The sequence below is a fragment of the Schistocerca nitens genome, chromosome 8 (assembly GCF_023898315.1).
Source record: "Schistocerca nitens isolate TAMUIC-IGC-003100 chromosome 8, iqSchNite1.1, whole genome shotgun sequence".
Classification (NCBI taxonomy): Eukaryota; Metazoa; Arthropoda; class Insecta; order Orthoptera; family Acrididae; genus Schistocerca; species Schistocerca nitens.
The window spans coordinates 564,826,350-564,840,994 of record NC_064621.1 but is presented as its reverse complement, the minus strand read 5'-3'; the positions used below and the strand labels follow the sequence as shown (position 1 = coordinate 564,840,994).

The window sequence follows — 14,645 nt, the reverse complement described above, 5'->3', positions numbered from 1 at the left end:
GACCCGTAAGACAGTACGTCCATCTACTGATATACTATGGGATCTAATGTGTCCGGACACTCCTCAAAAACGCAAGTTTTTCGTATTAGGTGCATTGTGCTCCCACCTACTGCCAGGTACTCTATATCAGCGACGTCAGTAGTCATCAGACATCGTGAGAGAGCAGAATGGGGCGCACCGCGGAACTCACGAAATTCGAACGTGGTCAAGCGACTGGATACCACTTGCGTCATATGCCTGTATGCGAGATTTTCACACTCCGAAACATCCCTAGATCTGATAGTGAAGTTGAACGTGAAGGGACACGTACAGCACAAAAGCCTGTAGGCCGACCTCGTCTGTTGACTGACAGAGACCGCCGACAGTTGAAGAGGGTTGAAATGTGTAACAGGCAGACATCAATCCACACCATCATACTGGATTCCATACTGCATTGCAAGTACTATGACAGTTAGGCGGGAGGTGAGAAAACTTGGATTTCGTGGTCGAGCGGCTCCTCATAAGCCACACATCACGCCGGTAAATGCCAAATGATGCCTCGCTTGGTGTAAGAAGCGCAAATATTGGACGATTGAACAGTGGAAAAACATTGTGTGGAATGACGAATCACGGTACACAATGCGACCATCCGATGGCAGGATGTCGATATGGCGAATGCCCAGTGAATCTCATCTGCCAGCGTGTTTAGGGCCAACAGTAAATTTCGGAGGCAGTGGTGTTGTAGTGCGGCCGTGTTTTTCATGGAGGGGGCTTGCACCCCTTGTTGTTTCGCATGGCACATTCACAGCACACTGATGTTTTAAAAGCCTTCTTGCTTCCCGCTGTCAAGAGCAATTCGTGGATTGCGATTGCATCTTTCAACATGATCGAGCACCTGTTCATATTGGACGGCATGTGGTGGAGTGGTAACACGGCAATAATATCCCTGTAAAGGACTGGCCTGCACAGAGCCCTGACCTGAATCTTATATACTACTGGGCATTAGAATTGCTACACCACAAACATAACGTGCTACAGACGCGAAATTTAACCGACAGGAAGAAGATGCTGTGATATGCAAATGATTAGCTTTTCAGAGCATTCACACAAGGTTGGTGCCGGTGGCGACACCTACAACGTGCTGACACGAGGAAAGTTTCCAACCGATTTCTCATACACAAACAGCAGTTGACCGGCGTTGTCTGGTGAAACGTTGTTGTGATGCCTCGTGTAAGGAGGAGAAATGCGTACCATCACGTTTCCGACTTTGATAAAGGTCGGATTGTAGCCAATCGCGATTGCGGTTTATCGTATCGCGACATTGCTGCTCGCGTTGGTCGTGATCCAATGACTGTTAGCAGAATGTGGAATCGGTGGGTTCAGGAGGGTAATACGGAACGCCGTGCTGGGTCCCAACGGCCTCCTATGACTAGCAGTCTAGATGACAGGCATCTTATCCGCATGGCTGTAACGGATCGTGCAGCCACGTCTCCATCCCTCAGTCGACAGACAACAACCATCTGCACGAACAGTTCGACGACGTTTGCAGCATCATGGACTATCAGCTCGGAGACCATGGCTGCGGTTACCGTTGACGCTGCGTCACAGACAGAAGCGCCTGCGATGGTGTACTCAACGACGAACCTGGGTGCACAAATGGCAAAACGTCATTTTTTCGGATGAATCCAGGTTCTGTTTACAGCATCATGATGGTTGCATCGGTGTTTGGCGACATCGCGGTGAACGCACATTGGAAGCGAGTATTCGTCATCGCCATACTGGCGCATGACCCGGCGTGATGGTATGGTCTCGGTCACCTCTTGTTCGCATCGACGGCACTTTGAACAGTGGACGTTACATTTCAGATGTGTTACGACCCGTGGCTCTACCCTTCATTCGATCCCTGCGAAACCCTACATTTCAGCAGGATAATGCACGACCGGATGTTGCAGGTCCTGTACGGGCCTTTCTGGATACAGTAAAGGTTCGACTGCTGCCCTGGCCAGCACATTCCCCAGATCTCTCAACAATGGTGGCCGAGGAACTGGCTCGTCACAATACGCCAGTCTCTTTTCTTGATGAACTGTGGTATCGTGTTGAAGCTGCATGAGGAGACGCCATCCAAGCTCTGTTTGACTCAATGCCCACGCTTGTCAAAGCCGTTATTGCGGCCAGACGTGGTTGTTCTGCGTGCTGATTTGTCAGGATCTATGCACCCAGTTTGCGTGAAAATGTAATCACATGTCAGTTATAGTATAATATATTTGTCCAATGAATACTCGTTTATCCTCTGCATTATTTCTTGATGTAGCAATTTTAATGGTCACTAGTGTAGAACCCCATTGGGGTGTTTTGGAATGCCACTTCGTGCCAGACCTGACCGACCGACATCGATACGTCTCCTCAGCAAAGCACTCCGTTAATAATGGGCTGCCATTCCCCAAGTAACCTTCCAGCACCTCATTGAACGTATGCCTGCAAGAGTGGAAGTTGACACGAGGCTAATGGTGGGTAAACACCATACTGAATTCCAGCATTACCGATGGAGGGCGCCACGAACTTGAAAGTCATTTTCAGCCAGGTGTCCGGATGCTTTTGATCACATAGTGTATTTTGTCGATAACTGACATTTCCAGCCCGTGGCTGCGTATAAGATACAGGATGAATCTTGCACATAACTCGCCACACGACTATTCAGCAGCTCGGACACTCGGAACAATCCTTTCAACCTTGCTCTGCAAAGCTGTCATCACAACCATAGGTGGTGTGGCTGTTTAGGTATTTTTATTGGTAACGCCACGTAGCGCTCTGTATGAAAATCACTGGCTGTGCTGTGTGCAGTCTGTGGCTGGTTTGCATTGTTGTTGGCTATTGTAGTGTTGGGCAGCTGGATGTTAACAGAGCGTAGCGTTGCGCAGTTGGAGGTGAGCCGCCAGCAGTGGTGGATGTGGGGAGAGAAATGGCGGAGTTTTGAAATTTGTAAGACTGGATGTCATGAACTACTATATATATATTATGACTTTTGATGACTATTAAGGTAAATATATTGATTGTTCTCTATTAAAATCTTTCATTTGCTAACTATGCCTATCAGTAGTTAGTACCTTCCGTAGTTTGAATCTTTTATTTAGCTGGCAGTAATGGCGCTCGCTGTATTGCAGTAGTTCGAGTAACCAAGATTTTTGTGAGGTAAGTGATTTGTGAAACGTATAGTTTAATATTATTCAGGGCCATTCTTATGTAGGGATTTTTGAAAGTCAGATTGCGTTGCGCTAAAAATATTGTGTCTCAGCTTAAGCTTAAGCAAAGTCATGTATAATTGTTCAAAGGGGACGTTTCATATGTCGACCCTTAGCCGAGGATACCTCACTGGAATCTTCTGATTTTTTCTTGTAGTTTGTGTAATTAGTGTAGATTTTGTTTATTGCTAGCGTGTAATTGTAGAGAGAATCTCCTTTGTAGTTGCAGTCTTTCATTGTTGTACAGTAAAACAGGTGTGGCACGCATGTAAAATTGCACCAAGTATTTCGCAGCTGCGCTTGCAATCAACTAGATATTATTTTCAGTGCTATGTTAATGTGTTCTCTTATTTTTGCTCTTCAAATTGTGTTTTTCTGTGTTGTCGTGTGAAATATTGTGACAATAATGGCGTGTGAAAAACGTAATACTGAGAAATGACAGTGAAGACGAAAGCAGTGTGTTACCGCCACCTTGTAATGAATTAACTAATATTCAAAGTAGTAATTTGGTAACTGTGCGTAGGGAAATGGAGCAGGCGTCAAATAATGGTGTAGACAGTGAAACAGGTAGTGAACAGGGAAGCATTATCGATCGATCGATCGGCAACAGCTCGCCTCAGGAATCTGGAATGACAGAACACAATATTGCAAATACTGTAGACTCAGGTTTTGGGTTCTCGCCGTTTTCTCAAATGAGTCGAGACACATTTTCCGCTTGTCAAAATGTGAATGTTGCCGGTGCAAATTCACTGCCGAAAAGCACTGAGGAACATGTTTCAGACACCAGTGCATTGTTATTACAATTAATGCAACAAATGGGACAAAAGCTTCAAAAGTTAGACACAATGGAACAAAATCAGAGACAAACACAGCGAAAGCTTCAGAAGTTAGACACAATGGAACACAATCTTCAAAAGTTAGACACAATGGAACAATACCAGAGACAAACACAGCAACAGTTAGACACAATGGAACAAAATCTTCGGAAGTTAGACCCCACACTTGAACAAACACGTTAAGATTTAACTACTGAGTTACATAACATTGAATCGAAATGTCAAAAAGTCTGTAATGACGTGAAAACACAAATTTGTGAGCATTTCCAACCTATTTCTTCGCGTCATGAAAATGCATTACAGAATCACGAAGCAGCCATAAAAGAACTGCAAACTATTGTTCATGAAAATCACGACACCTTGCAAGCTAAAATTGACTCAGTTGCATCTACCGATTCGGTTAAGTAACTTGCAAAAACTCAGAAAACTTAAAGGACATAGTAGATACGATTTCAACACAAATGGACACTCTGAAACTTGGTTCACAAAAACACACAGAGGAAATAATTTCACTAACGGATAAAGCAGACGAACTTTCAGATCAGTTCACTAACTTATCTACAAAGGTAGATGATGATCTGAATGACACAAGACCTGTAGCCTTCACGGACACTGAAGAGTATGAACAAATTAGAAAATTCAAACAAAATCAAAATCAAATCAATACACAGTACAAAAGAGAAATCCGGGAAGTACAAGATCAGTTGGCACAAGTAATACAAGAATTGCATATTTCAGAGGACACTCGCGCTCCAGTACGGGTAGAGGGACATAGAAATACGGAACAACCACAAAATAATAACACAGGACACTTCGGAAATTATGAAAGAAATTGGCAAGGCGCATTGGATTTTGAGATGTAACCGCCGGAACGAAGTAACAATGAGCGATGTGCGACTCGCCGACACGATGATTTTGACTATAAGCTGTTCATTACTACACGTACATTCAAAACATTTAAGAATTCTGACAACGACATTCATCCACAAGCATGGCTTCATCAATTCTCTCATTGGTTTCCTCCCAACTGGTCATTGGAGCACAGGTTAGAATTTATGTTTAGCTACTTGGAGAATGAACCAGCTGTAAGAATGCGATCGGTCATTCACGATTGTCACAGTGAAGGAGAATTTTATCATGTCTTCCTCTCAGCGTATTGGTCTCAAGCTACACAAGACCGAGTAAAACATAGCATCATAATGATGAAACGTTTCGAACAATCTGAATTTTCCAGTCTTATGAAATATGTTGAAGACATGTTGCATAAGGATCAGTGTCTTTCAAACCCATACAGCCCCTCAGAACTCATCCGCATTTGCTTAATCAAATTACCTGAACATTTACGACATATTATTTTGGCAAGACGTTGCAAAGACGACACTGAAGCTTTTCAAGAACTCTTACAAGAATTAGAAATTGACACTGACAATCGCGGAATGCGAAAACAGGAACACAACAATTACAGGTCACATCTGTCGCAATTCCGCGATGAAAGAAATAATAACTGGACACGACAAGGCTATTCTTACAACGTAAATCGTGACCAAAACAGACACCACCCGTATGACAACCGTTGGCAGAGTAGTAATAGTTACAGAGAAAGATCGCACTTCCTTAGCAATGAATATGACAGAGATAACCATAGAAACAGACAATATGGCAACCAAAACAATTACTATCAAGGGAGACAGTTCAGCGCGCAGTTACGATTCAGGGAGAAATTCTCCACCACGTGACTGACAAGAAAGAAACTGTGGAATCTACCGACATGACGACAGACGATATAATCATAACGACAGACCTGAATTTTATCAGAACTGGCGGGATTCAAACAGAGCAGGGCACTCTCGACAAGGTGAATTTGTAGAAGTTAGATCTCCTAATCCTAATAACGACGCGCGCCAACAAAGAGACAATGACTCGCACAGCAGGCAGCCGCGTGCGCCGGCTGGCTCAGAGAAAAATAACATAGACGCTAACCTTGAGAAAAATTCAAGCATTCTTTACCGACATATACCGCATAATTGCTTTCAAGTTGATTTACTGTGTACTGAGGAAAGGTAAAGGTTTACACCACATTTCACATTTAAAACCGTTTATTGAAAGATAATTTGCTTTTTAACTTAGTCTTTCCATAAAACTTTTCACTTCACGCTACTAGCACAATTTGTCACACTGAGAAACTGTTAACATGCAACAATGTTTTGAAGTTAACTATCCAGTCTAGAACCTAGGGAACATTTTTAAACAGAAATTACGAATGCATTGTTATAGTGAACAGACGACACAGTGTTGTTATTTGTACATTCTTGCTTGTTAGTTGCACGATTACGTAACGAATATCATGCTTACATACTTAGAACATTTACCAGTACTGCTAATGAGATTTTAATGCAACATTTTGGTTTACTTGAAAATACATTCTGGATTTAAAGTACTTTCTGTGAGATACCAGATGACACAGTGGTTAGTTTATGTGACAGCTACACGATTTGACAGCTACACGATTTTATCACGACGCTACTAATGAGTGACAATTTACAATGTTGCTTTTGCGGTGTTTGTTTTACATCTGCACAGTTTTTCTGTATTACTCTGGAAAGTAAAACATGTTTTAGTAGTAACTTTTGTGGTATAGCTACAATGAGACAGCCTTTTCCGTAGAACAACAATACGTTACTGCACAGTGCTTTCTTCATCACGGAAATAAGCGTAATAACTAAGATATCTATACGCAAAGCATTTCACTTTTGTTTATCATGAGGTAAGTACATTGACTTCTGCAATACTTAGCTTTCGGAGGACGATAACTACGACACTTCCACAGAGATTATGTTGCAACAAGACGCACAGTTTAGCGCTACAGTGCACGTATTTGAGTGATTAATTTTATACTTAAAACATTTATTTTTAAAGATTTTTGAATTACAAAGAAAGTTTTCCGTGATACATTTCATTCCATTGCTGTAATCTGTAACACCTGAGGGTATAATTACATTAATCCTCAGGGGGGTACACGCTTACTTTGTGTACCATGTGTGTGGCAAGCACAAGGAGCCCTAGCTAATATGGTATTTGCTTATACAACTTTACACATCGGTACCATATTTCTCTAACACACAAATTACACAGCTATCTGATCATTTAACAGAGAGATAAACATTTTTTTACTATATGTTTACGCAATTACACAGTCGGATAACTTCACACTTATGAAATTGTATTTTGTCTGTACTTTGTGAACTGTTCATATTTTTTTGGAACCATTGTGATACTATGAGAGCTTTGAATGATGTATTTGGTAAGGGAGCATGATTTTAAAGTACGTTTGAGGTAGATGAGACCATGGAAATGAGCAGAGAATTTTTTTTTAGGTTTTGACATTATTGCAGAAAGATACGACGTTTTTGAGATTTGACTGAGGTGTTATGATGTAATTTTTACGATGACGATGTGTATTATGCTGCTGAGGTATGTTTATTATCAATAAGCTGATGCTATATGAGGAATTTGATTATGCTACGTATTTGTTATGATGAAATATTGAAGAAGTGTCGACGAATATGTATATGTATAATAAGGTAAGGAATAATGAGTAGTGGTTAGGGACTCTGGTTTGTGAAAAATGTTGTTGGAAACCAAGAATCGTACTTTAAGAGCTATGAAATGTATGTAGATGCGTGAATGTATTAGAATGCCGACGAAAATTTTTTGGACTCTGTTATATCAATAGAATTTTGTTTCTACACATTTGTAACCAAATTCTCAACCTGTGAATTTTTTTATATGAGACTGCCACTGTAGTGGAAACTGCTGTCGTAAATATTTCAGTAAGAAAGGTAAGTGACCTTGACGTAATGCGTTTTGGGCGCCCAGCTGAGAGGTAGTCGTCTGACAAAAGAAAGCCATTAGTGTGTGCCTTTCAGAGGCACAGGTGAAAAAAAAGGCCATTATTCTCGCTATTGACATTTCTTTGTCGAAAGCATCGCAAATACGACACGTCAAACTTGAAAACACATGATTACACTGTGGAGCTCTTAATTTATGATATTTACTAAAATGCCTAATGAAATGATGAGAAACATTTTACATCTATTGTCTTTCTAGTTGAGGGATTACTCATTTTGTTTAATATCTAGTTTCTAGCTGCACTGCAGCATTGGTTAAAATAAAATTTAATAGATGTACTAATATAAATATTTTCTCTCTACAGAACCAGTAAATAATAATTTTGTGATATGCTTCCAAAAAAATGAGGGAGCACAAAAAGACATTTCCCTTCACAGGAACTGCATACATAATTTTCTTTTCAAGTACTTGGTAATTTATTTCATAGAATAAGTTTTTGTGGTGCACCACTTTAGTTACATAGACATTAAGATGTGAATAGACATTTCCCTTATCTACATTGTTGTCTTTAGTGTACTATTTTTTCTGCTTGAGCTTTGTCATGTTTAGATATATGTTATTGCATTTGCTGCTGCTGTTTGCCAGGCATAGTGCTACTGAATTATAATTTGTGTTACTCTGCTAAGCCAGTTTTACTACTGATTTATTTTTCATTTTGCTGCATATTGGCTCATATTAGTGATAATGTTGCATTTGCTCTTCAGATTTAGATTTACTGCTGCTAGCTTTGCCAATTTGCATTTCTTTGTCATTGCTGTTTCTGTTACTTGTTTTGTGCTGCTGCATGGCCTCGTCCCTTAGTTTAGCATCTGAGCTCAGTAGATTTAAGTTAGCTTAAGATGGGGTAAGCTATATGTGAGAACGAGTTGTGATGAATTGGAAGAAATGCATTGGGAAGCTATAAGAAAATGGTTTGGCCAAAAAAGAATTTTGAAAGAGGAGTTGAACAGAATACAGAAAGCATGCTTGGATAGGACTTTTTTTTGGTGGAAACAAATGTTGAAATAAGGGGAAAGATCTACAGAACGAAGTTTTGGGTTGGACTGCAGTACTAAATGTCACACTGAAAACGAACCCTGTCTTTCCTTTTGTATTATTCCGCTATGTGTTTATGTACCCTTGTGTATTTGTCTTTTTCCTGTCTTTATGTGTTTAGCTAATAAGAGTTACGTTGTAGAATTTGTCTAATAATATGTTATTTACTTTGTAAAGATGTTTAGATATTATTTATTCTGTTTTGTTTTAATGCTCATGTTGAGGTTTCGAAAGCTATTCTGATCTTTTATGTATGTACTTATGTCATTATTCTTTTAACACTGATGTACAAGTTTATTTCTGTTCTTTTGTAAAGCCTGTTTTATTACAAATGTTATCTGTATTGTTATGTTCTTGAATGATGTATTTTGTACCTTTGTAATTGTATTCTTATGTTGTAAATTTATAATTGTAATTGACACCAGTTCATCAAATTAAGTAACTTGTAAGTCACATTTCACTGCACACGTTTTAGTTGGTCATAGTACATGCACAATATGTGAAAAAAAGAGGATTGTTAGTGTTTGGACGTGTGTTAATAATTCAGCAAGGGACTGGATAACAGCATTAATGGTTCTATGGACATTTCAAAAAAATTTTTGGTGAATGTACAAGTGGTGGTTTTATAGACTTGCTATATTCTCCGCAAGACTCTTCAGTGGTGATTCTGCACCTGCACAGTTGCAAAAGATGGCTGCTGGCCGTCTCTACAAGGACTACAGTGGGTCTGCATCTTTGATGGCCCACCAGTACCATTATTTCTACAAGGACGGCAGTGGGTCTGCACCTCTGGTGGCCCACCAATACCATACACTCTACCAGGTCTACAGTGGGTCTGCTCTGTGATGACCTACCTACCAATATTCTTCAACTTCGACTGACTCTGCTGTGGGTTTGCTCTGTTGTGGCCCATTAGCTGTCTGCATGTCAAGAGTCAGTACTGTCTTTCCGTTTGAAGGACAACACTACTTCTTCAAGACTGCATGGAAATCCACTACTTCCGTGTGCATTTTCTTTTACTGCTCAGACCTTGAGAGAAACACTGCTATTTTACTGTGATGAACGATCAGGACTGTCTTTATGGACTGTGAGATAATTTTAGCTTTGGACCAACATTGTATCAGTAAGTGTGTGCATTTGATATCTTTGTTATTGTAATTATGAAAAATTTTAACAAATCATTACTGGCTTCTATCGAGACAAGTAGATTACTTGAGTTTACTTGTGTTACACGCCTGCGGTCGTGGTTTTGTTCGTATGCAAGCTTTACAGATTAGTGTGATGGACGCCATAACATATTTTGTAAGTAGGCTGTTTAGGTTTTTATGTTGGTAACGCCACGTAGCGCTCTGTATGAAAATTACTGACTGTGCTGTTTGCAGTCTGTGGCTGGTTGGTATTGTTGCAATATTCGATATTGTAGAGTTGGGCAGTTGGATGTGAACAGCGCGTAGCATTGCGCATTTGGAGGTGAGCCGCCATTAGTGGTGGATGTGGGGAGAGAGAAGCCAGAGTTTTGAGATGTTAATATGAGCGGACGAGCTGGACGTGTGTCCGTCAGAAAAAGGAAATTTGCCGAACTGGATGTCACAAATGTTACATATATATTATGACTTTTGAACACTATTAAGGTAAATACATTGTTTGTTCTCCATCAAAATCTTTCATCTGCTAACTATGCCTATCAGTAGTTAGTACCTTCCGTAGTTTGAATCTTTTATTTAGCTGGCAGTAGTGGCGCTCGCTGTATTTCAGTAGTTCGAGTAACCCAGATTTCTGTGAGGTAAGTGATTTGTGAAACGTATAGGTTAATGTTAGTCAGGGCCATTCTGTTGTAGGGATTTTTGAAAGTCAGATTGTGTTGCGCTAAAAATATTGTGTGTCAGCTTAAGCACAGTCATGTATAATTGTTCAAAGGGGACGTTTCAATGGAACCATAAGCGACCGAAGGCAGAACTACTTAGGGCATAACGACTTACAGGAAGCTAACATACACCCACAAGCGACAACATCGGCAAGCCCCTGCATATCAGTAACGTTGACAGGATGTTCCAGCTACTATTCAAGCCGATCAACAATCTACGATAGGGAAGCCGACAAGCTCGCACACTAAAACACAAAGAAACCACCAACACTAGCCTACACTGTGAGTGGCGATGTATGACCTCTGCCCTTCAACCCACTACTCTTCGTTCAACTTTCGAGTCAATCTATCTCCAGATGAGCGCGTATTAACGGTTAATCATAACCAGACTTCGGAATCATCGCAATACCCACATCCTGCGAGACCTCACTTAGTGAAAACTAAATAATATGCAGAGATGGCATTAGGCCTTTCGTGTTGCCCATCATGCCGTTGTGGGCGTGGAGGGGCTCCACACTACCTAAAAAAAATCCAGAGGAGATAACAGCAACCAAACACTTTCATAACGCTATTTATTTACAAAAATAGCGCCAATGCGGGTATCGAACTGACAGATTTACCACCATGCGGCTTGTTGACGTTAAGATGCACTTCCGTAGTAGTTTACATTTGTTTCCAATTTTTATTCCTCCATATGATTAAAATTCCTTGGGGTGGTGGTGCCCTATAACCAAAGCATGTGAAAAACTGCCTATTCAACTGTAGTTGTGCCTCATAACGATTTCAACAATGTAAACAGATTATTAAAGGAAAGACTGAAGACTACGTCTAGGTACTCCATCATGCTGAGAAATGTAGCTTTGTGAATTTTGTTGAAGAGTTTGAAATATATGTACATAAAAGCAAATCACCATAAAATCTCCTCAATGAACACACCGAATAAACTAGTGCGGCCTTTCTTCAAAACTTCATTCACCTGGTTTCCAGTTTTAAGCAGCACTCCTTTTGACAAAAACAACATGCAGACACTAACCCAACATGAAATAGCACACAAAATATAACAGCTTACTTCATCATACAACTTCTTTAATTAGTTGTCAAAATTCTAAAATAACGTCCACTGTTGTAATATTTCTTTATGTACATCATTTACTTTACTTCCGGTCTATACAATAGAATTAACGTAATGGCATTGCAGTAACAAACTGGCTATTTCTCTTAATTCTGACCAGTTCTCATTTCATATAAATTGTAAGCAATGGACGCTCGTAGTATGTAAAATTGTGCAGTTACGTCAATGTATTTATCGAAATATCTCGGACAGAGAAATTCTTTGGCATTTTTATGGTTGTGATATCGACATCTTTGTATACATACTCCATGTGGCAAAACTTTTTGGTGTGTATGAGTGCTGCTGTACATTACGTATGAACATATGTATAAAGAAAATGCTTCATATAGTCATCGCTACTGAATGAGCACAAGCAGTCAGCATTGCAACGTAATTGCGTGGAAATTACGACGTAAGTAACTATAAACATTCTTACTTTAAAATTTTTTTACATCGTTGAAATCGTTATGAGGCACTTTAATAGTTAAATGCACTGATCAGCAAGAACATTATGACCACCTACCTGAGCCGGCCGAAGTGGCCGTGCGGTTAAAGGCGCTGCAGTCTGGAACCGCAAGACCGCTACGGTCGCAGGTTCGAATCCTGCCTCGGGCATGGATGTTTGTGATGTCCTTAGGTTAGTTAGGTTTAACTAGTTCTAAGTTCTAGGGGACTAATGACCTCAGCAGTTGAGTCCCATAGTGGTCAGAGCCATTTGAACCACCACCTACCTGATAGTATGTATATACACCGCTGTCACGGATAAAACGGGGACACGTCTTGGCGAGGAAGCAATGAGGACTTGGTACGTTGCAGGATGGGGTTGATACCATATCTGTACGCACAAGTCACCTAATTTCCATACTCCAGGGAGGGGGCAATGAGCTCTTGACGCCACGTCCTATCAAATCTCAGATGTGGTCGACCGGGTTCACACATGGAGAGTTTCAGGGTGTGGGGAGTACATCAACTGGAACTCACCGTTGTGTTTCTCGAACCATTCCATCACGCTCCTGGCGTTGTTCAAAGTGGTTCAAATGGCTCTGAGCACTATGGGTCTTAACATTTGAGGTCATCATTCCCCTAGAACTTAGAACTACTTAAACCTAACTAACCTAAGGACACCACACACATCCATTCCCGAGGCAGGATTCGAACCTGCGACCGTAGCGGTCGCGCGGTTACAGACAGTAGCCCCTAGAACCGCTCGCCCACCCCGGCCGGCCTGGCGTTGTTACATGGCGCATTGTTTGTTCAAAAATGTCACTGCCGTCGGGAAATATGATCGTCATCAAGGGGTGTACATGGCCTGCAACAACTGTACGGTATGAAACTTCCTGGCAGATTAAAACTGTGTGCCCGACGAAGACTCGAACTCGGGTCCTATGCCTTTCGCGGGCAAGTGCTCTACCAACTGAGCTACCGAAGCACGACTCACGCCCGGTACTCACAGCTTTACTTCTGCCAGTACCTCGTCTCCTACCTTCCAAACTTTACAGAAGGTCTCCTGCGAACCTTGCAGAACTAGCACTCCTGAAAGAAAGGATATTGCGGAGACATGGCTTAGCCACAGCCTGGGGGATGTTTCCAGAATGAGATTTTCACTCTGCGGCGGAGTGTGCGCTGATATGAAACTTCGTGGCAGATTAAAACTGTGTGCCCGACCGAGACTCGAACTCGGGTCCTTTGCCTTTCGCGAGGAAGTGCTCTACCAACTGAGCTACCGAAGCACGACTCACGCCCGGTACTCACGGCTTTACTTCCGCCAGTACCCGAGTTCGAGTCTCGGTCGGGCACACAGTTTTAATCTGCCAGGAAGTTTCATATCAGTGCACACTCCGCTGCAGAGTGAAAATCTCATTCTGGAAACATCCCCCAGGCTGTGGCTAAGCCATGTCTCCGCAATATCCTTTCTTTCAGGAGTGCTAGTTCTGCAAGGTTCGCAGGAGAGCTTCAGTAAAGTTTGGAAGGTAGGAGACGATGTACTGGCGGAAGTAAAGCTATGAGTACCGGGCGTGAGTCGTGCTTCGGTAGCTCAGTTGGTAGAGCACTTGCCCGTGAAAGGCAAAGGACCCGAGTTCGAGTCTCGGTCGGGCACACAGTTTTAATCTGCCAGGAAGTTTCTTATCAGCGCACACTCCGCTGCAGAGTGAAAATCTCAACTGTACGGTACTCCTTGGCCGTCACGGAGCATTGAAAGTGCTCCATTGGAGCCATAGACGCGCTCGTGAATGGTTCCCGGAACATAATGGAGCCTCTACCAGCTTGCCTCCGTCCGCAGTAGAGGTGTCAAGGAGCTGATGTCTTGTATGACGACAGGTTCGCACCCTCCTATCAGCATGATGAAGAAGGTATCGGAATACATCAGGCCGCGCAGCGCTCTGCCACTGCACCAACGTTCAGCGCCGCTGGTCACGTGCCCATTTCAGTCGTAGTTGCCGATGACGTGGTGCTAACATTGGCACATGCATAGCTCGTCATCTGCATAGGCCCACTGTTAGGAGTGTTCGCTGCACTGTGTGTTCAGATATAATTGTATTCTGCCCAGCCCCGAACTTTTCCACTCTGTATGTGCAGAACAGGGAATCAGTGATCATAAGGCCGTTGCAGCATCCCTGAATATGGAAGTTAATAGGAATATAAAAAAAGGAGGAAGGTTTATCTGTTTAGCA

General features: G+C 41.8%; 1 non-coding gene across 1 annotated transcript; it reads left to right on the top strand.

Moving 5' to 3' along the window:
- Positions 1-13,996: 13,996 nt before the first annotated feature.
- On the top strand, positions 13,997-14,071 carry Trnas-uga (transfer RNA serine (anticodon UGA)). The gene has a single exon. It is a non-coding gene; the product is annotated as a tRNA-Ser (tRNA).
- Positions 14,072-14,645: the final 574 nt, after the last annotated feature.